Below are 27849 nucleotides of genomic sequence, written 5' to 3'. Positions count from 1 at the left end.
CGCATTACTACGTGATCCAAACCAGAAAAAGGCCATGATCTGGCCATCAAGTATGCGAAAAATGCGAAAGTATGAGCCAGATGATTGCAAATACCAGAACTATGCCTGACATTACCAGCGTTATCCTCTAAAATACGAATCGGAACATGCTTTTAATGACTGTTTCAGTGTGGTAACACATTACTACGAGATCCAAACCAGAAAAATCCCAGGATCGGGCCAACAGGAATGCGAGAAACGCGAAAGTACGAGCCACATGAGGGAAAATCCCAGACCTAACCCAGACATAACCGGCGTTATCCGCTAAAATATTAATCGCAACCAGGTTTAATTGACTGTTTCGTTGTGGACCCACATTACTACGGGCTCCAAACCAGAAAGAACCCAGGATCTGGCCAACAAGTATGCGAAAAATGCGAAAGAACGATCCAGATGAGGGCAAATCCCAGACCTAACCGAGACATAACCGGCGTTAGCCTCTGAAATATTAATCGCAACCAGGTTCAATTGACTGTTTCGGTGTGGAACCACATTACTACGGGATCCGAACCAGAAAAAACCCAGGATCTGGCCAACAACTATGAGAAAAACGCGAAAGTATGAGCCAGATGATTGCAAATACCAGAACTATCCCAGGCATAACCAGCGTTATCCTCTAAAATATTAATCGCAACCAGGTTTATTTGACTGTTTCGGTGTGGTACCACATTACTACGTGGTCCAAGCCAGAAAAAGGCCAGGATCTGGCCAACAAGAATGCGAAAAATGCGAAAGTACGCGCCAGATGAGGGCAAATACGAGACCTAACCGAGACATTACCGGCATTACCCTCTAAAATATTAATCGCAACCAGATTTAATTGACTGTTCCGGTGTGGTACCGCATTACTACGTGATCCAAACCAGAAAAAGCCCAGGATCTGGCCAACAAGTATGCGACAAACGCGAAAGTATATGCCAGATGATTGCAAATACCAGAACTAACCCAGACATAACCGGCGTTATCCCCTAAAATATTAATCGGAACCAGGTATAATTGACTGTTTCAGTGTGGTACCACATTACTACGTGATCCAAACCAGAAAAGGGCCAGGGTCTGGCCAACAAGTATGCGAAAAATACGAAAGTCCGAGCCAGATGTGGGGAAATACCAGAACTAACCGAGACATAATCGGCGTTATCCTCTAAAATATTAATCGCAACCAGGTTCAATTGACTGTTTCGGTGTGGAACCTCATTACTACGTGATCCAAACCAGATAAAGCCCAGGATCTGGCCAACAAGTATGAGAAAAATGCGAAAGTTCGAGCCAGATGAGGGCAAGTACCAGACCTAACACAGACAAAACCGGCGTTATCCCCTAAAATATTAATCGCAACCTGGTATAATTGACTGTTTCGGTGTGGAACCTCATTACTACGTGATCCAAACCAGATAAAGCCCAGGATCTGGCCAACAAGTATAAGAAAAATGCGAAAGTTCGAGCCAGATGGGGGCAAATCCCAGACCAAACCGAGACATAACCGGCGTTATCCTCTAAAATATTAATCGCAACCAGGTTTAATTGACTGTTTCGGTGTGGTACCGCATTACTACGTGATCCAAACCAGAAAAAGGCCATGATCTGGCCAACAAGTATGCGAAAAATGCGAAAGTATGAGCCAGATGATTGCAAATACCAGAACTATGCCTGACATTACCAGCGTTATCCTCTAAAATACGAATCGGAACATGTTTTTAATGACTGTTTCAGTGTGGTAACACATTACTACGAGATCCAAACCAGAAAAATCCCAGGATCGGGCCAACAAGAATGCGAGAAACGCGAATGTACGAGCCACATGAGGGAAAATCCCTGACCTAACCCAGACATAACCGGCGTTATCCGCTAAAATATTAATCGCAACCAGGTTTAATTGACTGTTTCGTTGTGGGCCCACATTACTAGGGGCTCCAATCCAGAAAGAACCCAGGATCTGGCCAACAAGTATGCGAAAAATGCGAAAGAACGATCCAGATGAGGGCAAATCCCAGACCTAACCGAGACATAACCGGCGTTAGCCTCTGAAATATTAATCGCAACCAGGTTCAATTGACTGTTTCGGTGTGGAACCACATTACTACGGGATCCAAACCAGAAAAAACCCAGGATCTGGCCAACAAGAATGCGAAAAATGCGAAAGTACGCGCCAGATGAGGGCAAATACCAGACCTAACCGAGACATTACCGGCATTATCCTCTAAAATATTAATCGCAACCAGATTTAATTGACTGTTTCGGTGTGGTACCGCATTACTACGTGATCCAAACCAGAAAAAGCCCAGGATCTGGTCAACAAGTAGGCGAAAAACGCGAAAGTATGTGCCAGATGAGGGCTAATCCCAGACCTAACCGAGACATAACCGGCGTTATCCTCTAAAATATTAATCGCAACCAGGTATAATTGACTGTTTCAGTGTGGTACCACATTACTACGTGATCCAAACCAGAAAAGGGACAGGGTCTGGCCAACAAGTATGCGAAAAATACGAAAGTCCGAGCCAGATGTGGGGAAATACCAGACCTAACCGAGACATAATCGGCGTTATCCTCTAAAATATTAATCGCATCCAGGTTCAATTGACTGTTTCGGTGTGGAACCACATTACTACGGGATTCAAACGAGAAAAAACCCAGGATCTGTTCAACAACTATGAGAAAAACGCGAAAGTACGAGCCAGATGAGGGAAAATCCCAGACCTAACCGAGACGTAACCGGCGTCATCCCCTAAGATATTAATCGCAACCAGGTATAATTGACTGTTTCGGTGTGGAACCACATTACTACGGGATTCAAACGAGAAAAAACCCAGGATCTGTTCAACAACTATGAGAAAAACGCGAAAGTACGAGCCAGATGAGGGAAAATCCCAGACCTAACCGAGACGTAACCGGCGTCATCCCCTAAGATATTAATCGCAACCAGGTATAATTGACTGTTTCGGTGTGGTACCGCATTGCTACGATGATCCAAACCAGAAAGAGGCCAGGATCTGGCCAACAAGTATGCGAAAATTGCGAAAGTACGAGCCAGATGAGGGCAAATCCCAGACCTAACGGATACATAACCGGCGCTATCCTCTAAAATATTAATCGCAACCAGTTTCATTGACTGCTTCGGTGTGGAACCTCATTACTACGGGATCCAAAACGGAAAAAACCCAGGATCTGGCCAACAAGTATGCGACAAACGCGAAAGTATATGCCAGATGATTGCAAATACCAGAACTAACCCAGACATAACCGGCGTTATCCCCTAAAATATTAATCGCAACCTGGTTTAATTGACTGTTTCGGTGTGGTATCGCATTACTACGTGATCCAAACCAGAGAAAGGCCAGGATCTGGCCAACAAGTATGCGAAAAACGCGAAAGTACGAGCCAGATGAGGGCAAATCCCAGACCTAACCGAGACATAACCGGCGTTAGCCTCTGAAATATTAATCGCAACCAGGTTCAATTGACTGTTTCGGTGTGGAACCACATTACTACGGGATCCAAACCAGAAAAAACCCAGGATCTGGCCAACAACTATGAGAAAAACGCGAAAGTATGAGCCAGATGATTGCAAATACCAGAACTATCCCAGGCATAACCAGCGTTATCCTCTAAAATATTAATCGCAACCAGGTTTATTTGACTGTTTCGGTGTGGTACCACATTACTACGTGGTCCAAGCCAGAAAAAGGCCAGGATCTGGCCAACAAGAATGCGAAAAATGCGAAAGTACGCGCCAGATGAGGGCAAATACCAGACCTAACCGAGACATTACCGGCATTACCCTCTAAAATATTAATCGCAACCAGATTTAATTGACTGTTTCGGTGTGGTACCGCATTACTACGTGATCCAAACCAGAAAAAGCCCAGGATCTGGCCAACAAGTATGCGACAAACGCGAAAGTATATGCCAGATGATTGCAAACACCAGAACTAACCCAGACATAACCGGCGTTATCCCCTAAAATATTAATCGGAACCAGGTATAATTGACTGTTTCAGTGTGGTACCACATTACTACGTGATCCAAACCAGAAAAGGGCCAGGGTCTGGCCAACAAGTATGTGAAATATACGAAAGTCCGAGCCAGATGTGGGGAAATACCAGAACTAACCGAGACATAATCGGCGTTATCCTCTAAAATATTAATCGCAACCAGGTTCAATTGACTGTTTCGGTGTGGAACCTCATTACTACGTGATCCAAACCAGATAAAGCCCAGGATCTGGCCAACAAGTATGAGAAAAATGCGAAAGTTCGAGCCAGATGAGGGCAAGTACCAGACCTAACACAGACAAAACCGGCGTTATCCCCTAAAATATTAATCGCAACCAGGTATAATTGACTGTTTCGGTGTGGAACCTCATTACTACGTGATCCAAACCAGATAAAGCCCAGGATCTGGCCAACAAGTATAAGAAAAATGCGAAAGTTCGAGCCAGATGGGGGCAAATCCCAGACCAAACCGAGACATAACCGGCGTTATCCTCTAAAATATTAATCGCAACCAGGTTTAATTGACTGTTTCGGTGTGGTACCGCATTACTACGTGATCCAAACCAGAAAAAGGCCATGATCTGGCCAACAAGTATGCGAAAAATGCGAAAGTATGAGCCAGATGATTGCAAATACCAGAACTATGCCTGACATTACCAGCGTTATCCTCTAAAATACGAATCGGAACATGTTTTTAATGACTGTTTCAGTGTGGTAACACATTACTACGAGATCCAAACCAGAAAAATCCCAGGATCGGGCCAACAAGAATGCGAGAAACGCGAATGTACGAGCCACATGAGGGAAAATCCCAGACCTAACCCAGACATAACCGGCGTTATCCGCTAAAATATTAATCGCAACCAGGTTTAATTGACTGTTTCGTTGTGGGCCCACATTACTAGGGGCTCCAATCCAGAAAGAACCCAGGATCTGGCCAACAAGTATGCGAAAAATGCGAAAGAACGATCCAGATGAGGGCAAATCCCAGACCTAACCGAGACATAACCGGCGTTAGCCTCTGAAATATTAATCGCAACCAGGTTCAATTGACTGTTTCGGTGTGGAACCACATTACTACGGGATCCAAACCAGAAAAAACCCAGGATCTGGCCAACAACTATGAGAAAAACGAGAAAGTATGAGCCAGATGATTGCAAATACCAGAACTATCCCAGGCATAACCAGCGTTATCCTCTAAAATATTAATCGCAACAAGGTTTACTTGACTGTTTCGGTGTGGTACCACATTACTACGTGGTCCAAGCCAGAAAAAGGCCAGGATCTGGCCAACAAGAATGCGAAAAATGCGAAAGTACGCGCCAGATGAGGGCAAATACCAGACCTAACCGAGACATTACCGGCATTATCCTCTAAAATATTAATCGCAACCAGATTTAATTGACTGTTTCGGTGTGGTACCGCATTACTACGTGATCCAAACCAGAAAAAGCCCAGGATCTGGTCAACAAGTAGGCGAAAAACGCGAAAGTATGTGCCAGATGAGGGCTAATCCCAGACCTAACCGAGACATAACCGGCGTTATCCTCTAAAATATTAATCGCAACCAGGTATAATTGACTGTTTCAGTGTGGTACCACATTACTACGTGATCCAAACCAGAAAAGGGACAGGGTCTGGCCAACAAGTATGCGAAAAATACGAAAGTCCGAGCCAGATGTGGGGAAATACCAGACCTAACCGAGACATAATCGGCGTTATCCTCTAAAATATTAATCGCATCCAGGTTCAATTGACTGTTTCGGTGTGGAACCACATTACTACGGGATTCAAACGAGAAAAACCCAGGATCTGTTCAACAACTATGAGAAAAACGCGAAAGTACGAGCCAGATGAGGGAAAATCCCAGACCTAACCGAGACGTAACCGGCGTCATCCCCTAAGATATTAATCGCAACCAGGTATAATTGACTGTTTCGGTGTGGTACCGCATTGCTACGATGATCCAAACCTGAAAGAGGCCAGGATCTGGCCAACAAGTATGCGAAAATTGCGAAAGTACGAGCCAGATGAGGGCAAATCCCAGACCTAACGGATACATAACCGGCGTTATCCTCTAAAATATTAATCGCAACCAGGTTTATTTGACTGTTTCGGTGTGGTACCACATTACTACGTGGTCCAAGCCAGAAAAAGGCGAGGATCTGGCCAACAAGTATGCGAAAAACGCGAAAGTACGAGCCAGATGAGGACAAATCCCAGACCTACCCGAGACATAACCGGCGCTATCCTCTAAAATATTAATCGCAACCAGTTTCATTGACTGCTTCGGTGTGGAACCTCATTACTACGGGATCCAAAACAGAAAAAACCCAGGATCTGGCCAACAAGTATGCGACAAACGCGAAAGTATATGCCAGATGATTGCAAATACCAGAACTAACCCAGACATAACCGGCGTTATCCCCTAAAATATTAATCGCAACCTGGTTTAATTGACTGTTTCGGTATGGTATCGCATTACTACGTGATCCAAACCAGAGAAAGGCCAGGATCTGGCCAACAAGTATGCGAAAAACGCGAAAGTACGAGCCAGATGAGGGCAAATCCCAGACCTAACCGAGACATAACCGGCGTTAGCCTCTGAAATATTAATCGCAACCAGGTTCAATTGACTGTTTCGGTGTGGAACCACATTACTACGGGATCCAAACCAGAAAAAACCCAGGATCTGGCCAACAACTATGAGAAAAACGCGAAAGTATGAGCCAGATGATTGCAAATACCAGAACTATCCCAGGCATAACCAGCGTTATCCTCTAAAATATTAATCGCAACAAGGTTTACTTGACTGTTTCGGTGTGGTACCTCATTACTACGTGGTCCTAGCCAGAAAAAGGCCAGGATCTGGCCAACAAGAATGCGAAAAATGCGAAAGTACGCGCCAGATGAGGGCAAATACCAGACCTAACCGAGACATTACCGGCATTATCCTCTAAAATATTAATCGCAACCAGATTTAATTGACTGTTTCGGTGTGGTACCGCATTACTACGTGATCCAAACCAGAAAAAGCCCAGGATCTGGTCAACAAGTAGGCGAAAAACGCGAAAGTATGTGCCAGATGAGGGCTAATCCCAGACCTAACCGAGACATAACCGGCGTTATCCTCTAAAATATTAATCGCAACCAGGTATAATTGACTGTTTCAGTGTGGTACCACATTACTACGTGATCCAAACCAGAAAAGGGACAGGGTCTGGCCAACAAGTATGCGAAAAATACGAAAGTCCGAGCCAGATGTGGGGAAATACCAAACCTAGCCGAGACATAATCGGCGTTATCCTCTAAAATATTAATCGCATCCAGGTTCAATTGACTGTTTCGGTGTGGAACCACATTACTACGGGATTCAAACGAGAAAAAACCCAGGATCTGTTCAACAACTATGAGAAAAACGCGAAAGTACGAGCCAGATGAGGGAAAATCCCAGACCTAACCGAGACGTAACCGGCGTCATCCCCTAAAATATTAATCGCAACCAGGTATAATTGACTGTTTCGGTGTGGTACCGCATTGCTACGATGATCCAAACCAGAAAGAGGCCAGGATCTGGCCAACAAGTATGCGAAAAATGCGAAAGAACGAGCCAGATGAGGGCAAATCCCAGACCTAACCGAGACATAACCGGCGTTATCCTCTATAATATTAATCGGAACCAAGTTTATTTGACTGTTTCGGTGTGGTAACGCATTACTACGTGATCCAAACCAGATTAAGCCCAGGATCTGGCCAACAAGTATGTGAAAAATGTGAAAGTTCGAGCCAGATGAGGGCAAATACCAGACCTAACCCAGACAAAACCGACGTTATCCCCTAAAATATTAACAGCAACCAGGTATAATTGACTGTTTCGGTGTGGTACCGCATTGCTACGATGATCCAAGCCAGAAAAAACCCAGGATCTGGCCAACAAGTATGCGAAAAATGCGAAAGTACGATCCAGATGAGGGCAAATACCAGACCTAACCGAGACATAACCGGCGTTATCCTCTAAAATATTATTCGCAACCAGGTGTAATTGACTGTTTCGGTGTGGTACCACATTACTACGTGGTCCAAGCCAGAAAAAGGCCAGGATCTGGCCAACAAGTATGCGAAAAACGCGAAAGTACGAGCCAGATGAGGACAAATCCCAGACCTACCCGAGACATAACCGGCGCTATCCTCTAAAATATTAATCGCAACCAGTTTCATTGACTGCTTCGGTGTGGAACCTCATTACTACGGGATCCAAAACAGAAAAAACCCAGGATCTGGCCAACAAGTATGCGACAAACGCGAAAGTATATGCCAGATGATTGCAAATACCAGAACTAACCCAGAAATAACCGGCGTTATCCCCTAAAATATTAATCGCAACCTGGTTTAATTGACTGTTTCGGTGTGGTACCGCATTACTACCTGATCCAAACCAGAGAAAGGCCAGGATCTGGCCAACAAGTATGCGAAAAACGCGAATGTATGAGCCAGATGGGGGCAAATCCCAGACCTAACCGAGACATAACCAGCGTTATCCTCTAAAATATTAATCGCAACCAGGTTTAATTGACTGTTTCGGTGTGGTACCGCATTACTACGTGATCCAAACCAGAAAGAGGCCAGGATCTGGCCAACAAGAATGCGAAAAATGCGAAAGTACGAACCCGATGAGGGCAAATCCCAGACCAAACCGGGACATAACCAGCGTTATCCTCTAAAATACTCATCGGAACATGCTTTTAATGACTGTTTCAGTGTGGTACCACATTACTACGTGATCCAAACCAGAAAAAGCCCAGGATCGGGCCAACAAGAATGCGAAAAATTGCGAAAGTACGAGCCTGATGAGGGAAGATCCCAGACCTAACCGAGACGTAACCGGCGTTATCCTCTAAAATATTTATTGCAACCACGTTTAATTGACTGTTTCGGTGTGGTACCGTATTACTACGTGATCCAAACTGTAAAAAGGCTAGGATCAGGCCAACAAGTAAGCGAAAAATACGAATGTACGAGCGAGATGAGGGCAAATACCAGACCTAACCTAGACATAACCGGCGTTATCCTCTAAAATAGTAATCGCAACCAGGTTTAATTGACTGTTTCGGTGTGGAGCCACATTGCGATGGGATCCAAACCAGAAAAAACCGAGGATCTGGCCAAGAAGTATGCGAAAAACGCGAAAGTATGAGCCAGATGATTGCAAATACCAGAAGTAACCCAGGCATAACCAGCGTTATCCTCTAAAATACTAAGCGGAACCAGCCCCTATTGACTATTTCAGTGTGGTACCACATTATTACGTGTTCCAAACGAGAAAAGGGCCAGGGTCTGGCCAACAAGTGTGCGAAAAACGCGAAAGTACGAGGCAGTTGAGGGCAAATCCCAGACCTAACCGTGACATAACCGGCCTTAACCTCTAAAATATTTATAGCAACCTGGTTTAATTGACTGTTTCGGTGTGGTACCGCATTACTACGTGATCCAAACCATAAAAAGGCTAGGATCAGGCCAACAAGTAAGCGAAATATGCGAAAGTACGAGCCAGATGTGGGCAAATCCCAGACCTACCCGAGACATAACCGGCGTTATCCTCTAAAATATTAATCGCAACCAGGTTTAATTGACTGTTTCAGTGTGGTACCACATTACTACGGGATCCAAACAAGAAAAAGCCCAGGATCTGGCCAACAAGTATGCGAAAAGTGCGAAAGTACGATGCAGTTGAGGGCAAATCCCAGACCTAACCGTGACATAACCGGCCTTAACCTCTAAAATATTTATAGCAACCTGGTTTAATTGACTGTTTCGGTGTGGTACCGCATTACTACGTGATCCAAACCATAAAAAGGCTAGGATCAGGCCAACAAGTAAGCGAAATATGCGAAAGTACGAGCCAGATGTGGGCAAATCCCAGACCTACCCGAGACATAACCGGCGTTATCCTCTAAAATATTAATCGCAACCAGGTTTAATTGACTGTTTCAGTGTGGTACCACATTACTACGTGATCCAAACCAGAAAAAGCCCAGGATCTGGCCAGCAAGTATGCGAAAAACGCGAATGTATGAGCCAGATTGTTGCAAATACCAGAACTAACCCAGACATAACCAGCGTTATCCTCTAAAATATTAATCGCAACCAGGTTTAATTGACTGTTTCGGTGTGGTACCGCATTACTACGTGATCCAAACCAGAAAGAGGCCAGGATCTGGCCAACAAGAATGCGAAAAATGCGAAAGTACGAACCCGATGAGGGCAAATCCCAGACCAAACCGGGACATAACCAGCGTTATCCTCTAAAATACTCATCGGAACATGCTTTTAATGACTGTTTCAGTGTGGTACCACATTACTACGTGATCCAAACCAGAAAAAGCCCAGGATCGGGCCAACAAGAATGCGAAAAATTGCGAAAGTACGAGCCTGATGAGGGAAGATCCCAGACCTAACCGAGACGTAACCGGCGTTATCCTCTAAAATATTTATCGCAACCACGTTTAATTGACTGTTTCGGTGTGGTACCGTATTACTACGTGATCCAAACTGTAAAAAGGCTAGGATCAGGCCAACAAGTAAGCGAAAAATACGAATGTACGAGCGAGATGAGGGCAAATACCAGACCTAACCTAGACATAACCGGCGTTATCCTCTAAAATAGTAATCGCAACCAGGTTTAATTGACTGTTTCGGTGTGGAGCCACATTGCGATGGGATCCAAACCAGAAAAAACCGAGGATCTGGCCAAGAAGTATGCGAAAAACGCGAAAGTATGAGCCAGATGATTGCAAATACCAGAAGTAACCCAGGCATAACCAGCGTTATCCTCTAAAATACTAAGCGGAACCAGCCCCTATTGACTATTTCAGTGTGGTACCACATTATTACGTGTTCCAAACGAGAAAAGGGCCAGGGTCTGGCCAACAAGTGTGCGAAAAACGCGAAAGTACGAGGCAGTTGAGGGCAAATCCCAGACCTAACCGTGACATAACCGGCCTTAACCTCTAAAATATTTATAGCAACCTGGTTTAATTGACTGTTTCGGTGTGGTACCGCATTACTACGTGATCCAAACCATAAAAAGGCTAGGATCAGGCCAACAAGTAAGCGAAATATGCGAAAGTACGAGCCAGATGTGGGCAAATCCCAGACCTACCCGAGACATAACCGGCGTTATCCTCTAAAATATTAATCGCAACCAGGTTTAATTGACTGTTTCAGTGTGGTACCACATTACTACGGGATCCAAACAAGAAAAAGCCCAGGATCTGGCCAACAAGTATGCGAAAAGTGCGAAAGTACGATGCAGTTGAGGGCAAATCCCAGACCTAACCGTGACATAACCGGCCTTAACCTCTAAAATATTTATAGCAACCTGGTTTAATTGACTGTTTCGGTGTGGTACCGCATTACTACGTGATCCAAACCATAAAAAGGCTAGGATCAGGCCAACAAGTAAGCGAAATATGCGAAAGTACGAGCCAGATGTGGGCAAATCCCAGACCTACCCGAGACATAACCGGCGTTATCCTCTAAAATATTAATCGCAACCAGGTTTAATTGACTGTTTCAGTGTGGTACCACATTACTACGTGATCCAAACCAGAAAAAGCCCAGGATCTGGCCAGCAAGTATGCGAAAAACGCGAATGTATGAGCCAGATTGTTGCAAATACCAGAACTAACCCAGACATAACCAGCGTTATCCTCTAAAATACTGATCGGAACCAGTTTCTATTGACTGCTTCAGTGTGGTACCATTACCTACGTGGTCCATGCCAGCAGAAGGCCAGTATGTGGCCAACAAGTATGCGAAAACTGCGAAAGTACGAGCCAGTTGTGGGCAAATACCAGACCTAACCGAGACATAACCGGCGTTATCCACTAAAATATTATCCACAACCAGGTTTAATTGACTGCTTCGGTGTGGTACCACATTACTACGTGGTCCAAGCCAGAAAATGGCCAGGACCTGGCCAACATGGATACGAAAAACGCGAAAGTACGAGCCAGATGAGGACAAATCCCAGACCTACCCGAGACATAACCGGCGTTAACCTCTAAAATATTAATCGCAACCGGTATAATTGACTGTTTGGGTGTGGAAACTCATTACTACCGGATCCAAAACAGAAACAACCCAGGATCTGGCCAACAAGTATGCGAGAAACGCGAAAGTATGAGCCAGATGATTGCAAATACCAGAAGTAACCCAGGCATAACCAGCGTTATCCTCTAAAATACTAAGCGGAACCAGCCCCTATTGACTATTTCAGTGTGGTACCACATTATTACGTGTTCCAAACGAGAAAAGGGCCAGGGTCTGGCCAACAAGTGTGCGAAAAACGCGAAAGTACGAGGCAGTTGAGGGCAAATCCCAGACCTAACCGTGACATAACCGGCCTTAACCTCTAAAATATTTATAGGAACCAGGTTTAATTGACTGTTTCGGTGTGGTACCGCATTACTACGTTATCCAAACCATAAGAAGGCTAGGATCAGGCCAACATGTAAGCGAAATATGCGAAAGTACGAGCGAGATGAGGGCAAATACCAGACCTAACCGAGACATAACCGGCGTTATCCACTAAAGTATTAATCGGAACCAGGTTTAATTGACAGTTTCAGTGTGGTACCACTTCACTATGTGGTCCACGCCAGCAGAAGGCCAGTATGTGGCCAAAAAGTATTCGAATCATGCGAAAGTACGTTCTAGATGAGGACAAATCCCAGACCCAACCGAGACATAACCGGCGTTATCCTCTAAAGTATTAATCGGAACCAGGTTTAATTGACAGTTTCAGTGTGGTACCACTTCACTATGTGGTCCACGCCAGCAGAAGGCCAGTATGTGGCCAACAAGTATGCGAAAACTGCGAAAGTACGAGCCAGTTGAGGGCAAATACCAGACCTAACCGAGACATAACCGGCGTTATCCACTAAAATATTATTCACAACCAGGTTTAATTGACTGCTTCGGTGTGGTACCACATTACTACGTGGTCCAAGCCAGAAAAAGTCCAGGATCTGGCCAACAAGTATGCGAAAAACGCGAAAGTACGAGCCAGATGAGGACAAATCCCAGACCTACCCGAGACATAACCGGCGTTATCCTCTAAAATATTAATCGCAACCAGTTTAATTGACTGTTTCGGTGTGGAACCTCATTACTACGTGATCCAAACCAGAAAAAGCCCAGGATCTGGCCAACAAGTATGCGAAAAACGCGAAAGTACGAGCCAGATGAGGACAAATCCCAGACCTACCCGAGACATAACCGGCGTTATCCTCTAAAGTATTAATCGGAACCAGGTTTAATTTACTGTTTCAGTGTGGTACCTCTTTACTACGTGGTCCAAGCCAGAAGAAGGCCAGGATGTGGCCAACAAGTATGCGAAAAATGCGAAAGTACGAGCCAGATGAGGGCAAATACCAGACCTAACCGAGACATAACCGGCGTTATCCTCTAAAATATTAATCGCAACCAGGTTTAATTGACTGTTTCGTTGTGGAACCACATTACTGCGGGATCCAAACCAGAAAAAACCCAGGATCTGGCCAACAAGTATGCGAAAAATGCGAAAGTACGATCCAGATGAGGGCAAATCCCAGACCTAACCGAGACATAACCGGCGTTATCCTCTAAAATATTATTCGCAACCAGGTTTAATTGACTGTTTCGGTGTGGTACCACATTACTACGTGGTCCAAGCCAGAAAAAGGCCAGGATCTGGCCAACAAGTATGCGAAAAACGCGAAAGTACGAGCCAGATGAGGACAAATCCCAGACCTACCCGAGACATAACCGGCGTTATCCTCTAAAATATTAATCTCAACCAGGTTTAATTGACTGTTTCGTTGTGGAACCGCATTACTACGTGATTCAAACCAGATAAAGGCCATGATCTGGCCAACAAGTATGCGAAAAATGCGAAAGTATGAGCCAGATGAGGGCAAATACCAGACATAACCGGCGTTATCCTCTAAAATACTAATCGGAACCAGCACTTATTGACTGTTACAGTGTGGTACCACATTACTACGTGATCCAAACCAGAAAAAGGCCAGGGTCTGGCCAACAAGTATGCGAAAAACGCGAAAGTACGAGCCAGATGAGGACAAGTCCCAGACCTACCCGAGACATAACCGTCGTTATCCTTTAAAATATTAATCGCAACCAGTTTAATTGACTGTTTCGGTGTGGAACCTCATTACTACGGGATCCAAAACAGAAAAAACCCAGGATCTGGTCAACAAGTATGCGAAAAGGCCAAAGTATGAGCCAGATGATTGCAAATACCAGAACTAACCCAGACATAACCAGCGTTATCGTCTAAAATACTTATCGGAACCAGCCTCTAATGACTAGTTCAGTGTGGAACCACATTACTGCGGGATCCAAACCAGAAAAAACCCAGGATCTGGCCAACAAGTATGCGAAAAATGCGAAAGTACGATCCAGACGAGGGCAAATCCCAGACCTAACCGAGACATAACCGGCGTTATCCTCTAAAATATTATTCGCAACCAGGTTTAATTGACTGTTTCGTTGTGGAACCACATTACTACGGGACCCAAACCAGAAAAAACCCAGGATCTGGCCAACAAGTATGCGCAAAATGCGAAAGTACGAGCCAGATGAGGGCAAATCCCAGACCAAACCGAGACATAACCGGCGTTATCCTCTAAAATATTAATCGCAACCAGGTTTAATTGACTGCTTCGATGTGGTACCGCATTACTACGTGATCCAAACCAGAAAAAGGCCATGATCTGGCCAACAAGTATGCGAAAAATGCGAAAGTATGAGCCAGATGAGGGCAAATACCAGACCTAACCGAGACATAACCGGCGTAATCCTCTAAAATACTAATCGGAACCAGCTTCTATTGACTGTTTCAGTGTGGTACAACATTACTACGTGATCCAAACCAGAAAAAGGCAAAGGATCCGGCCAACAAGTATGCGAAAAACGCGAAAGTATGAGCCAGATGATTGCAAATACCAGAACTAACACAGACATAACCTGCGTTATCCTCTAAAATACTAATCGGAACCAGCTTTTATTGACTGTTACAGTGTGGTACCACATTACTACGTGATCCAAACCAGAAAAAGGCCAGGATCTGGCCAACAAGTATGCGAAAAACGCGAAAGTACGAGCCAGATGAGGACAAATCCCAGACCTACCCGAGACATAACCGGCGTTATCCTCTAAAATATTAATCGCAACCAGTTTAATTGACTGTTTCGGTGTGGAACCTCATTACTACGGGATCCAAAACAGAAAAAACCCAGAATCTGGTCAACAAGTATGCGAAAAACGCCAAAGTATGACCCAGATGATTGCAAATACCAGAACTAACCCAGACATAACCAGCGTTATCCTCTAAAATACTTATCGGAACCAGCCTCTATCGACTATTTCAGTGTGGTACCACATTACTACGTGTTCCAAACGAGAAAAGGGCCAGGGTCTGGCCAACAAGTGTGCGAAAAACGCGAAAGTATGAGCCAGATGGTTTCAAATACCAGAACTAACACAGACATAACCAGCGTTATCCTCTAAAATACTAATCGGAACCAGCTTTTATTGACTGTTTCAGTGTGGTACCACATTACTACGTGATCCAAACCAGAAAAAGGCCAGAATCTGGCCTACAAGTATGCGAAAAACGCGAAAGTACGAGCCAGATGAGGACAAATCCCAGACCTACCCGAGACATAACCAGCGTTATCGTCTAAAATACTTATCGGAACCAGCCTCTAATGACTAGTTCAGTGTGGAACCACATTACTGCGGGATCCAAACCAGAAAAAACCCAGGATCTGGCCAACAAGTATGCGAAAAATGCGAAAGTACGATCCAGACGAGGGCAAATCCCAGACCTAACCGAGACATAACCGGCGTTATCCTCTAAAATATTATTCGCAACCAGGTTTAATTGACTGTTTCGGTGTGGTACCACATTACTACGTGGTCCAAGCCAGAAAAAGGCCAGGATCTGGCCAACAAGTATGCGAAAAACGCGAAAGTACGAGCCAGATGAGGACAAATCCCAGACCTACCCGAGACATAACCGGCGTTATCCTCTAAAATATTAATCTCAACCAGGTTTAATTGACTGTTTCGTTGTGGAACCACATTACTACGGGACCCAAACCAGAAAAAACCCAGGATCTGGCCAACAAGTATGCGCAAAATGCGAAAGTACGAGCCAGATGAGGGCAAATCCCAGACCAAACCGAGACATAACCGGCGTTATCCTCTAAAATATTAATCGCAACCAGGTTTAATTGACTGCTTCGATGTGGTACCGCATTACTACGTGATCCAAACCAGAAAAAGGCCATGATCTGGCCAACAAGTATGCGAAAAATGCGAAAGTATGAGCCAGATGAGGGCAAATACCAGACCTAACCGAGACATAACCGGCGTAATCCTCTAAAATACTAATCGGAACCAGCTTCTATTGACTGCTTCGATGTGGTACCGCATTACTACGTGATCCAAACCAGAAAAAGGCCATGATCTGGCCAACAAGTATGCGAAAAACGCGAAAGTATGAGCCAGATGGTTTCAAATACCAGAACTAACACAGTCATAACCAGCGTTATCCTCTAAAATACTAATCGGAACCAGCTTTTATTGACTGTTTCAGTGTGGTACCACATTACTACGTGATCCAAACCAGAAAAAGGCCAGAATCTGGCCTACAAGTATGCGAAAAACGCGAAAGTACGAGCCAGATGAGGACAAATCCCAGACCTACCCGAGACATAACCGGCGTTATCCTCTAAAGTATTAATCGGAACCACGTTTAATTGACTGTTTCAGTGTGGTACCTCTTTACTACGTGGTCCAAGCCAGAAGAAGGCCAGGATGTGGCCAACAAGTATGCGAAAAATGCGAAAGTACGATCCAGACGAGGGCAAATCCCAGACCTAACCGAGACATAACCGGCGTTATCCTCTAAAATATTATTCGCAACCAGGTTTAATTGACTGTTTCGTTGTGGAACCACATTACTACGGGACCCAAACCAGAAAAAACCCAGGATCTGGCCAACAAGTATGCGCAAAATGCGAAAGTACGAGCCAGATGAGGGCAAATCCCAGACCAAACCGAGACATAACCGGCGTTATCCTCTAAAATATTAATCGCAACCAGGTTTAATTGACTGTTTCGTTGTGGAACCACATTACTGCGGGATCCAAACCAGAAAAAACCCAGGAACTGGCCAACAAGTATGCGAAAAATGCGAAAGTACGATCCAGACGAGGGCAAATCCCAGACCTAACCGAGACATAACCGGCGTTATCCTCTAAAATATTATTCGCAACCAGGTTTAATTGACTGTTTCGGTGTGGTACCACATTACTACGTGGTCCAAGCCAGAAAAAGGCCAGGATCTGGCCAACAAGTATGCGAAAAAAGCGAAAGTACGAGCCAGATGAGGACAAATCCCAGACCTACCCGAGACATAACCGGCGTTATCCTCTAAAATATTAATCTCAACCAGGTTTAATTGACTGTTTCGTTGTGGAACCACATTACTACGGGACCCAAACCAGAAAAAACCCAGGATCTGGCCAACAAGTATGCGCAAAATGCGAAAGTACGAGCCAGATGAGGGCAAATCCCAGACCAAACCGAGACATAACCGGCGTTATCCTCTAAAATATTAATCGCAACCAGGTTTAATTGACTGCTTCGATGTGGTACCGCATTACTACGTGATCCAAACCAGAAAAAGGCCATGATCTGGCCAACAAGTATGCGAAAAAAGCGAAAGTACGAGCCAGATGATTGCAAATACCAGAACTAACACAGACATAACCTGCGTTATCCTCTAAAATACTAATCGGAACCAGCTTTTATTGACTGTTACAGTGTGGTACCACATTACTACGTGATCCAAACCAGAAAAAGGCCAGGATCTGGCCAACAAGTATGCGAAAAACGCGAAAGTACGAGCCAGATGAGGACAAATCCCAGACCTACCCGAGACATAACCGGCGTTATCCTCTAAAATATTAATCGCAACCAGTTTAATTGACTGTTTCGGTGTGGAACCTCATTACTACGGGATCCAAAACAGAAAAAACCCAGAATCTGGTCAACAAGTATGCGAAAAACGCCAAAGTATGACCCAGATGATTGCAAATACCAGAACTAACCCAGACATAACCAGCGTTATCGTCTAAAATACTTATCGGAACCAGCCTCTAATGACTAGTTCAGTGTGGTACCACATTACTACGTGTTCCAAACGAGAAATGGGCCAGGGTCTGGCCAACAAGTGTGCGAAAAACGCGAAAGTATGAGCCAGATGGTTTCAAATACCAGAACTAACACAGACATAACCAGCGTTATCCTCTAAAATACTAATCGGAACCAGCTTTTATTGACTGTTTCAGTGTGGTACCACATTACTACGTGATCCAAACCAGAAAAAGGCCAGAATCTGGCCTACAAGTATGCGAAAAACGCGAAAGTACGAGCCAGATGAGGACAAATCCCAGACCTACCCGAGACATAACCGGCGTTATCCTCTAAAGTATTAATCGGAACCAGGTTTAATTGACTGTTTCAGTGTGGTACCTCTTTACTACGTGGTCCAAGCCAGAAGAAGGCCAGGATGTGGCCAACAAGTATGCGAAAAATGCGAAAGTACGAGCCAGATGAGGGCAAATACCAGACCTAACCGAGACATAACCGGCGTTATCCTCTAAAATATTAATCGCAACCAGGTTTAATTGACTGTTTCGTTGTGGAACCACATTACTGCGGGATCCAAACCAGAAAAAACCCAGGATCTGGCCAACAAGTATGCGAAAAATGCGAAAGTACGATCCAGACGAGGGCAAATCCCAGACCTAACCGAGACATAACCGGCGTTATCCTCTAAAATATTATTCGCAACCAGGTTTAATTGACTGTTTCGGTGTGGTACCACATTACTACGTGGTCCAAGCCAGAAAAAGGCCAGGATCTGGCCAACAAGTATGCGAAAAAAGCGAAAGTACGAGCCAGATGAGGACAAATCCCAGACCAACCCGAGACATAACCGGCGTTATCCTCTAAAATATTAATCTCAACCAGGTTTAATTGACTGTTTCGTTGTGGAACCACATTACTACGGGACCCAAACCAGAAAAAACCCAGGATCTGGCCAACAAGTATGCGCAAAATGCGAAAGTACGAGCCAGATGAGGGCAAATCCCAGACCAAACCGAGACATAACCGGCGTTATCCTCTAAAATATTAATCGCAACCAGGTTTAATTGACTGCTTCGATGTGGTACCGCATTACTACGTGATCCAAACCAGAAAAAGGCCATGATCTGGCCAACAAGTATGCGAAAAACGCGAAAGTATGAGCCAGATGATTGCAAATACCGGAACTAACACAGACATAACCTGCGTTATCCTCTAAAATACTAATCGGAACCAGCTTTTATTGACTGTTACAGTGTGGTACCACATTACTACGTGATCCAAACCAGAAAAAGGCCAGGATCTGGCCAACAAGTATGCGAAAAACGCGAAAGTACGAGCCAGATGAGGACAAATCCCAGACCTACCCGAGACATAACCGGCGTTATCCTCTAAAATATTAATCGCAACCAGTTTAATTGACTGTTTCGGTGTGGAACCTCATTACTACGGGATCCAAAACAGAAAAAACCCAGAATCTGGTCAACAAGTATGCGAAAAACGCCAAAGTATGACCCAGATGATTGCAAATGCCAGAACTAACCCAGACATAACCAGCGTTATCGTCTAAAATACTTATCGGAACCAGCCTCTAATGACTAGTTCAGTGTGGTACCACATTACTACGTGTTCCAAACGAGAAATGGGCCAGGGTCTGGCCAACAAGTGTGCGAAAAACGCGAAAGTATGAGCCAGATGGTTTCAAATACCAGAACTAACACAGACATAACCAGCGTTATCCTCTAAAATACTAATCGGAACCAGGTTTAATTGACTGTTTCAGTGTGGTACCTCTTTACTACGTGGTCCAAGCCAGAAGAAGGCCAGGATGTGGCCAACAAGTATGCGAAAAATGCGAAAGTACGAGCCAGATGAGGGCAAATACCAGACCTAACCGAGACATAACCGGCGTTATCCTCTAAAATATTAATCGCAACCAGGTTTAATTGACTGTTTCGTTGTGGAACCACATTACTGCGGGATCCAAACCAGAAAAAACCCAGGATCTGGCCAACAAGTATGCGAAAAATGCGAAAGTACGATCCAGACGAGGGCAAATCCCAGACCTAACCGAGACATAACCGGCGTTATCCTCTAAAATATTATTCGCAACCAGGTTTAATTGACTGTTTCGGTGTGGTACCACATTACTACGTGGTCCAAGCCAGAAAAAGGCCAGGATCTGGCCAACAAGTATGCGAAAAAAGCGAAAGTACGAGCCAGATGAGGACAAATCCCAGACCTACCCGAGACATAACCGGCGTTATCCTCTAAAATATTAATCTCAACCAGGTTTAATTGACTGTTTCGTTGTGGAACCACATTACTACGGGACCCAAACCAGAAAAAACCCAGGATCTGGCCAACAAGTATGCGCAAAATGCGAAAGTACGAGCCAGATGAGGGCAAATCCCAGACCAAACCGAGACATAACCGGCGTTATCCTCTAAAATATTAATCGCAACCAGGTTTAATTGACTGCTTCGATGTGGTACCGCATTACTACGTGATCCAAACCAGAAAAAGGCCATGATCTGGCCAACAAGTATGCGAAAAACGCGAAAGTATGAGCCAGATGATTGCAAATACCAGAACTAACACAGACATAACCTGCGTTATCCTCTAAAATACTAATCGGAACCAGCTTTTATTGACTGTTACAGTGTGGTACCACATTACTACGTGATCCAAACCAGAAAAAGGCCAGGATCTGGCCAACAAGTATGCGAAAAACGCGAAAGTACGAGCCAGATGAGGACAAATCCCAGACCTACCCGAGACATAACCGGCGTTATCCTCTAAAATATTAATCGCAACCAGTTTAATTGACTGTTTCGGTGTGGAACCTCATTACTACGGGATCCAAAACAGAAAAAACCCAGAATCTGGTCAACAAGTATGCGAAAAACGCCAAAGTATGACCCAGATGATTGCAAATACCAGAACTAACCCAGACATAACCAGCGTTATCGTCTAAAATACTTATCGGAACCAGCCTCTAATGACTAGTTCAGTGTGGTACCACATTACTACGTGTTCCAAACCAGAAATGGGCCAGGGTCTGGCCAACAAGTGTGCGAAAAACGCGAAAGTATGAGCCAGATGGTTTCAAATACCAGAACTAACACAGACATAACCAGCGTTATCCTCTAAAATACTAATCGGAACCAGCTTTTATTGACTGTTTCAGTGTGGTACCACATTACTACGTGATCCAAACCAGAAAAAGGCCAGAATCTGGCCTACAAGTATGCGAAAAACGCGAAAGTACGAGCCAGATGTGGACAAATCCCAGACCTACCCGAGACATAACCGGCGTTATCCTCTAAAGTATTAATCGGAACCAGGTTTAATTGACTGTTTCAGTGTGGTACCTCTTTACTACGTGGTCCAAGCCAGAAGAAGGCCAGGATGTGGCCAACAAGTATGCGAAAAATGCGAAAGTACGATCCAGATGAGGGCAAATACCAGACCTAACCGAGACATAACCGGCGTTATCCTCTAAAATATTAATCGCAACCAGGTTTAATTGACTGCTTCGATGTGGTACCGCATTACTACGTGACCCAAACCAGAAAAAGGCCATGATCTGGCCAACAAGTATGCGAAAAATGCGAAAGTATGAGCCAGATGAGGGCAAATACCAGACCTAACCGAGACATAACCGGCGTAATCCTCTAAAATACTAATCGGAACCAGCTTCAATTGACTGTTTCTGTGTGGTACAACATTACTACGTGATCCAAACCAGAAAAAGGCAAAGGATCCGGCCAACAAGTATGCGAAAAACGCGAAAGTATGAGCCAGATGATTGCAAATACCAGAACTAACACAGACATAACCTGCGTTATCCTCAAAAATACTAATCGGAACCAGCTTTTATTGACTGTTACAGTGTGGTACCACATTACTGCGTGATCCAAACCAGAAAAAGGCCAGGATCTGGCCAACAAGTATGCGAAAAACGCGAAAGTACGAGCCAGATGAGGACAAATCCCAGACCTACCCGAGACATAACCGGCGTTATCCTATAAAATATTAATCGCAACCAGTTTAATTGACTGTTTCGGTGTGGAACCTCATTACTACGGGATCCAAAAGAGAAAAAACCCAGAATCTGGTCAACAAGTATGCGAAAAACGCCAAAGTATGACCCAGATGATTGCAAATACCAGAACTAACCCAGACATAACCAGCCTTATCCTCTAAAATACTTATCGGAACCAGCCTCTATCGACTATTTCAGTGTGGTACCACATTACTACGTGTTCCAAACGAGAAAAGGGCCAGGGTCTGGCCAACAAGTGTGCGAAAAACGCGAAAGTATGAGCCAGATGGTTTCAAATACCAGAACTAACACAGACATAACCAGCGTTATCCTCTAAAATACTAATCGGAACCAGCTTTTATTGACTGTTACAGTGTGGTACCACATTACTACGTGATCCAAACCAGAAAAAGGCCAGGATCTGGCCAACAAGTATGCGAAAAACTCGAAAGTACGAGCCAGATGAGGACAAATCCCAGACCTACCCGAGACATAACCGGCGTTATCCTCTAAAATATTAATCGCAACCAGTTTAATTGACTGTTTCGGTGTGGAACCTCATTACTACGGGATCCAAAACAGAAAAAACCCAGAATCTGGTCAACAAGTATGCGAAAAACGCCAAAGTATGACCCAGATGATTGCAAATACCAGAACTAACCCAGACATAACCAGCGTTATCCTCTAAAATACTTATCGGAACCAGCCTCTATCGACTATTTCAGTGTGGTACCACATTACTACGTGTTCCAAACGAGAAAAGGGCCAGGGTCTGGCCAACAAGTGTGCGAAAAACGCGAAAGTATGAGCCAGATGGTTTCAAATACCAGAACTAACACAGACATAACCAGCGTTATCCTCTAAAATACTAATCGGAACCAGCTTTTATTGACTGTTTCAGTGTGGTACCACATTACTACGTGATCCAAACCAGAAAAAACCCAGGATCTGGCCAACAAGTATGCGCAAAATGCGAAAGTACGAGCCAGATGAGGGCAAATCCCAGACCAAACCAGGACATAACCGGCGTTATCCTCTAAAATATTAATCGCAACCAGGTTTAATTGACTGCTTCGGTGTGGTACCGCATTACTACGTGATCCAAACCAGAAAAAGGCCATGATCTGGCCAACAAGTATGCGAAAAATGCGAAAGTATGAGCCAGATGAGGGCAAGTACCAGACCTAACAGAGACATAACCGGCGTTATCCTCTAAAATACTAATCGGAACCAGGTTTAATTGACTGTTTCGTTGTGGAACCACATTACTGCGGGATCCAAACCAGAAAAAACCCAGGATCTGGCCAAGAAGTATGCGAAAAACGCGAAAGTACGAGCCAGATGAGGACAAATCCCAGACCTACCCGAGACATAACCGGCGTTATCCTCTAAAGTATTAATCGGAACCAGGTTTAATTTACTGTTTCAGTGTGGTACCTCTTTACTACGTGGTCCAAGCCAGAAGAAGGCCAGGATGTGGCCAACAAGTATGCGAAAAATGCGAAAGTACGAGCCAGATGAGGGCAAATACCAGACCTAACCGAGACATAACCGGCGTTATCCTCTAAAATATTAATCGCAACCAGGTTTAATTGACAGTATCGTTGTGGAACCACATTACTGCGGGATCCAAACCAGAAAAAACCCAGGATTTGGCCAAGAAGTATGCGAAAAATGCGAAAGTACGATCCAGATGAGGGCAAATCCCAGACCTAACCGAGACATAACCGGCGTTATCCTCTAAAATATTATTCGCAACCAGGTTTAATTGACTGTTTCGGTGTGGTACCACATTACTACGTGGTCCAAGCCAGAAAAAGGCCAGGATCTGGCCAACAAGTATGCGAAAAACGCGAAAGTACGAGCCAGATGAGGACAAATCCCAGGCCTACCCGAGACATAACCGGCGTTATCCACTAAAATATTAAACTCAACCAGGTTTAATTGACTGTTTCGTTGTGGAACCACATTACTACGGGATCCAAACCAGAAAAAACCCAGGATCTGGCCAACATGTATGCGCAAAATGCGAAAGTACGAGCCAGATGAGGGCAAATCCCAGACCAAACCGAGACATAACCGGCGTTATCCTCTAAAATATTAATCGCAACCAGGATTAATTGGCTGCTTCGGTGTGGTACCGCATTACTACGTGATCCAAACTAGGAAAAGGCCATGATCTGGCCAACAAGTATGCGAAAAATGCGAAAGTATGAGCCAGATGATTGCAAATACCAGAACTATGCCTGACATAACCAGCGTTAACCTCTAAAATACGAATCGGAACATGCTTTTAATGACTGTTTCAGTGTGGCAACACATTACTACGAGATCCAAACCAGAAAAATCCCAGGATCGGGCCAACAAGTATGCGCAAAATGCGAAAGTACGAGCCAGATGAGGGCAAATCCCAGACCTACCCGAGACATAACCGGCGTTATCCTCTAAAATATTAATCTCAACCAGGTTTAATTGACTGTTTCGTTGTGGAACCACATTACTACGGGATCCAAACCAGAAAAAACCCAGGATCTGGCCAACAAGTTTGCGCAAAATGCGAAAGTACGAGCCAGATGAGGGCAAATCCCAGACCAAACCGAGACATAACCGGCGTTATCCTCTAAAATATTAATCGCAACCAGGTTTAATTGACTGCTTCGGTGTGGTACCGCATTACTACGTGATTCAAACCAGAAAAAGGCCATGATCTGGCCAACAAGTATGCGAAAAATGCGAAAGTATGAGCCAGATGTGGGCAAATACCAGACCTAACCGAAACATAACCGGCGTTATCCTCTAAAATACTAATCGGAACCAGCACTTATTGACTGTTACAGTGTGGTACCACATTACTACGTGATCCAAACCAGAAAAAGGCCAGGATCTGGCCAACAAGTATGCGAAAAACGCGAAAGTACGAGCCAGATGAGGACAAATCCCAGACCTACCCGAGACATAACCGGCGTTATCCTCTAAAGTATTAATCGGAACCAGGTTTAATTTACTGTTTCAGTGTGGTACCTCTCTACTACGTGGTCCAAGCCAGAAGAAGGCCAGGATGTGGCCAACAAGTATGCGAAAAATGCGAAAGTACGAGCCAGATGAGGGCAAATACCAGACCTAACCGAGACATAACCGGCGTTATCCTCTAAAATATTAATCGCAACCAGGTTTAATTGACTGTTTCGTTGTGGAACCACATTACTGCGGGATCCAAACCGGAAAAAACCCAGGATCTGGCCAAGAAGTATGCGAAAAATGCGAAAGTACAAGCCAGATGAGGGCAAATCCCAGACCAAACCGAGACATAACCGGCGTTATCCTCTAAAATATTAATCGCAACCAGGTTTAATTGACTGCTTCGGTGTGGTACCGCATTACTACGTGATCCAAACCAGAAAATGGCCATGATCTGGCCAACAAGTATGCGAAAAACGCGAAAGTACGAGCCAGATGAGGACAAATCCCAGACCTACCCGAGACATAACCGACGTTATCCTCTAAAGTATTAATCGGAACCAGGTTTAATTTACTGTTTCAGTGTGGTACCTCTTTACTACGTGGTCCAAGCCAGAAGAAGGCCAGGATGTGACCAACAAGTATGCGAAAAATGCGAAAGTATGAGCCAGATGAGGACAAATCCCAGACCAAACCGAGACATAACCGGCGTTATCCTCTAAAATATTAATCGCAACCAGGATTAAATGGCTGCTTCGGTGTGGTACCGCATTACAACGTGATCCAAACTAGAAAAAGGCCATGATCTGGCCAACAAGTATGCGCAAAATGCGAAAGTATGAGCCAGATGAGGGCAAATACCAGACGTAACCGAGACATAACCGGCGTTATCCTCTAAAATACTAATCGGAACCAGCTTCTATTGACTGTTTCAGTGTGGTACAACATTACTACGTGATCCAAACCAGAAAAAGGCAAAGGATCCTGCCAACAAGTATGCGAAAAACGCGAAAGTATGAGCCAGATGATTGCAAATACCAGAACTAACACAGACATAACCTGCGTTATCCTCTAAAATACTAATCGGAACCAGCTTTTATTGACTGTTACAGTGTGGTACCACATTACTACGTGATCTAAACCAGAAAAAGGCCAGGATCTGGCCAACAAGTATGCGAAAAACGCGAAAGTACGAGCCAGATGAGGACAAATCCCAGACCTACCCGAGACATAACCGGCGTTGTCCTCTAAAATATTAATCGCTACCAGTTTAATTGACTGTTTCGGTGTGGAACCTCATTACTACGGGATCCAAAACAGAAAAAACCCAGGATCTGGTCAAGAAGTATGCGAAAAACGCCAAAGTACGAGCCAGATGATTGCAAATACCAGAACTAACCCAGACATAACCAGCGTTATCCTCGAAAATACTTATCGGAACCAGCCTCTATTGACTATTTCAGTGTGGTACCACATTACTACGTGTTCCAAACGAGAAAAGGGCCAGGGTCTGGCCGACAAGTGTGCGAAAAACGCGAAAGTATGAGCCAGATGGTTTCAAATACCAGAACTAACACAGACATAACCAGCGTTATCCTCTAAAATACTAATCGGAACCAGATTTTATTGACTGTTTCAGTGTGGTACCACATTACTGCGTGATCCGAACCAGAAAAAGGCTAGGATCAGGCCATCAAGTAAGCGAAAAACGCGAAAGTACGAGCCAGATGAGGACAAATCCCAGACCTACCCGAGACATAACCGGCGTTATCCTCTAAAGTATTAATCGGAACCAGGTTTAATTGACTGTTTCGTTGTGGAACCACATTACTACGGGATCCAAACCAGAAAAAACCCAGGATCTGGCCAACAAGTATGCGCAAAATGCGAAAGTACGAGCCAGATGAGGGCAAATCCCAGACCAACCCAAGACATAACCGGCGTTATCCTCTAAAATATTAATCGCAACCAGGTTTAATTGACTGCTTCGGTGTGGTACCGCATTACTACGTGATCCAAACCAGAGAAAGGCCATGATCTGGCCAACAAGTATGCGAAAAATGCGAAAGTATGAGCCAGATGAGGGCAAGTACCAGACCTAACAGAGACATAACCGGCGTTATCCTCTAAAATACTAATCGGAACCAGCTTCTATTGCCTGTTTCAGTGTGGTACAACATTACTACGTGATCCAAACCAGAAAAAGGCAAAGGATCTGGCCAACAAGTATGCGAAAAACGCGAAAGTATGAGCCAGATGATTGCAAATACCAGAACTAACACAGACATAACCTGCGTTATCCTCTAAAATACTAATCGGAACCAGCTTTTATTGACTGTTACAGTGTGGTACCACATTACTACGTGATCCAAACCAGAAAAAGGCCAGGATCTGGCCAACAAGTATGCGAAAAACGCGAAAGTCGAGCCAGATGAGGACAAATCCCAGACCTACCCGAGACATAACCGGCGTTATCCTCTAAAATATTAATCGCAACCAATCTAATTGCCTGTTTCGGTGTGGAACCTCATTACTACGGGATCGAAAACAGAAAAAACCCAGGATCTGGTCAACAAGTATGCGAAA

Source organism: Colletes latitarsis, unplaced genomic scaffold (genome assembly GCF_051014445.1).
Source record: "Colletes latitarsis isolate SP2378_abdomen unplaced genomic scaffold, iyColLati1 scaffold0025, whole genome shotgun sequence".
NCBI classification, from domain to species: domain Eukaryota; kingdom Metazoa; phylum Arthropoda; class Insecta; order Hymenoptera; family Colletidae; genus Colletes; species Colletes latitarsis.
Note: the sequence above shows the minus strand (reverse complement) of the source record.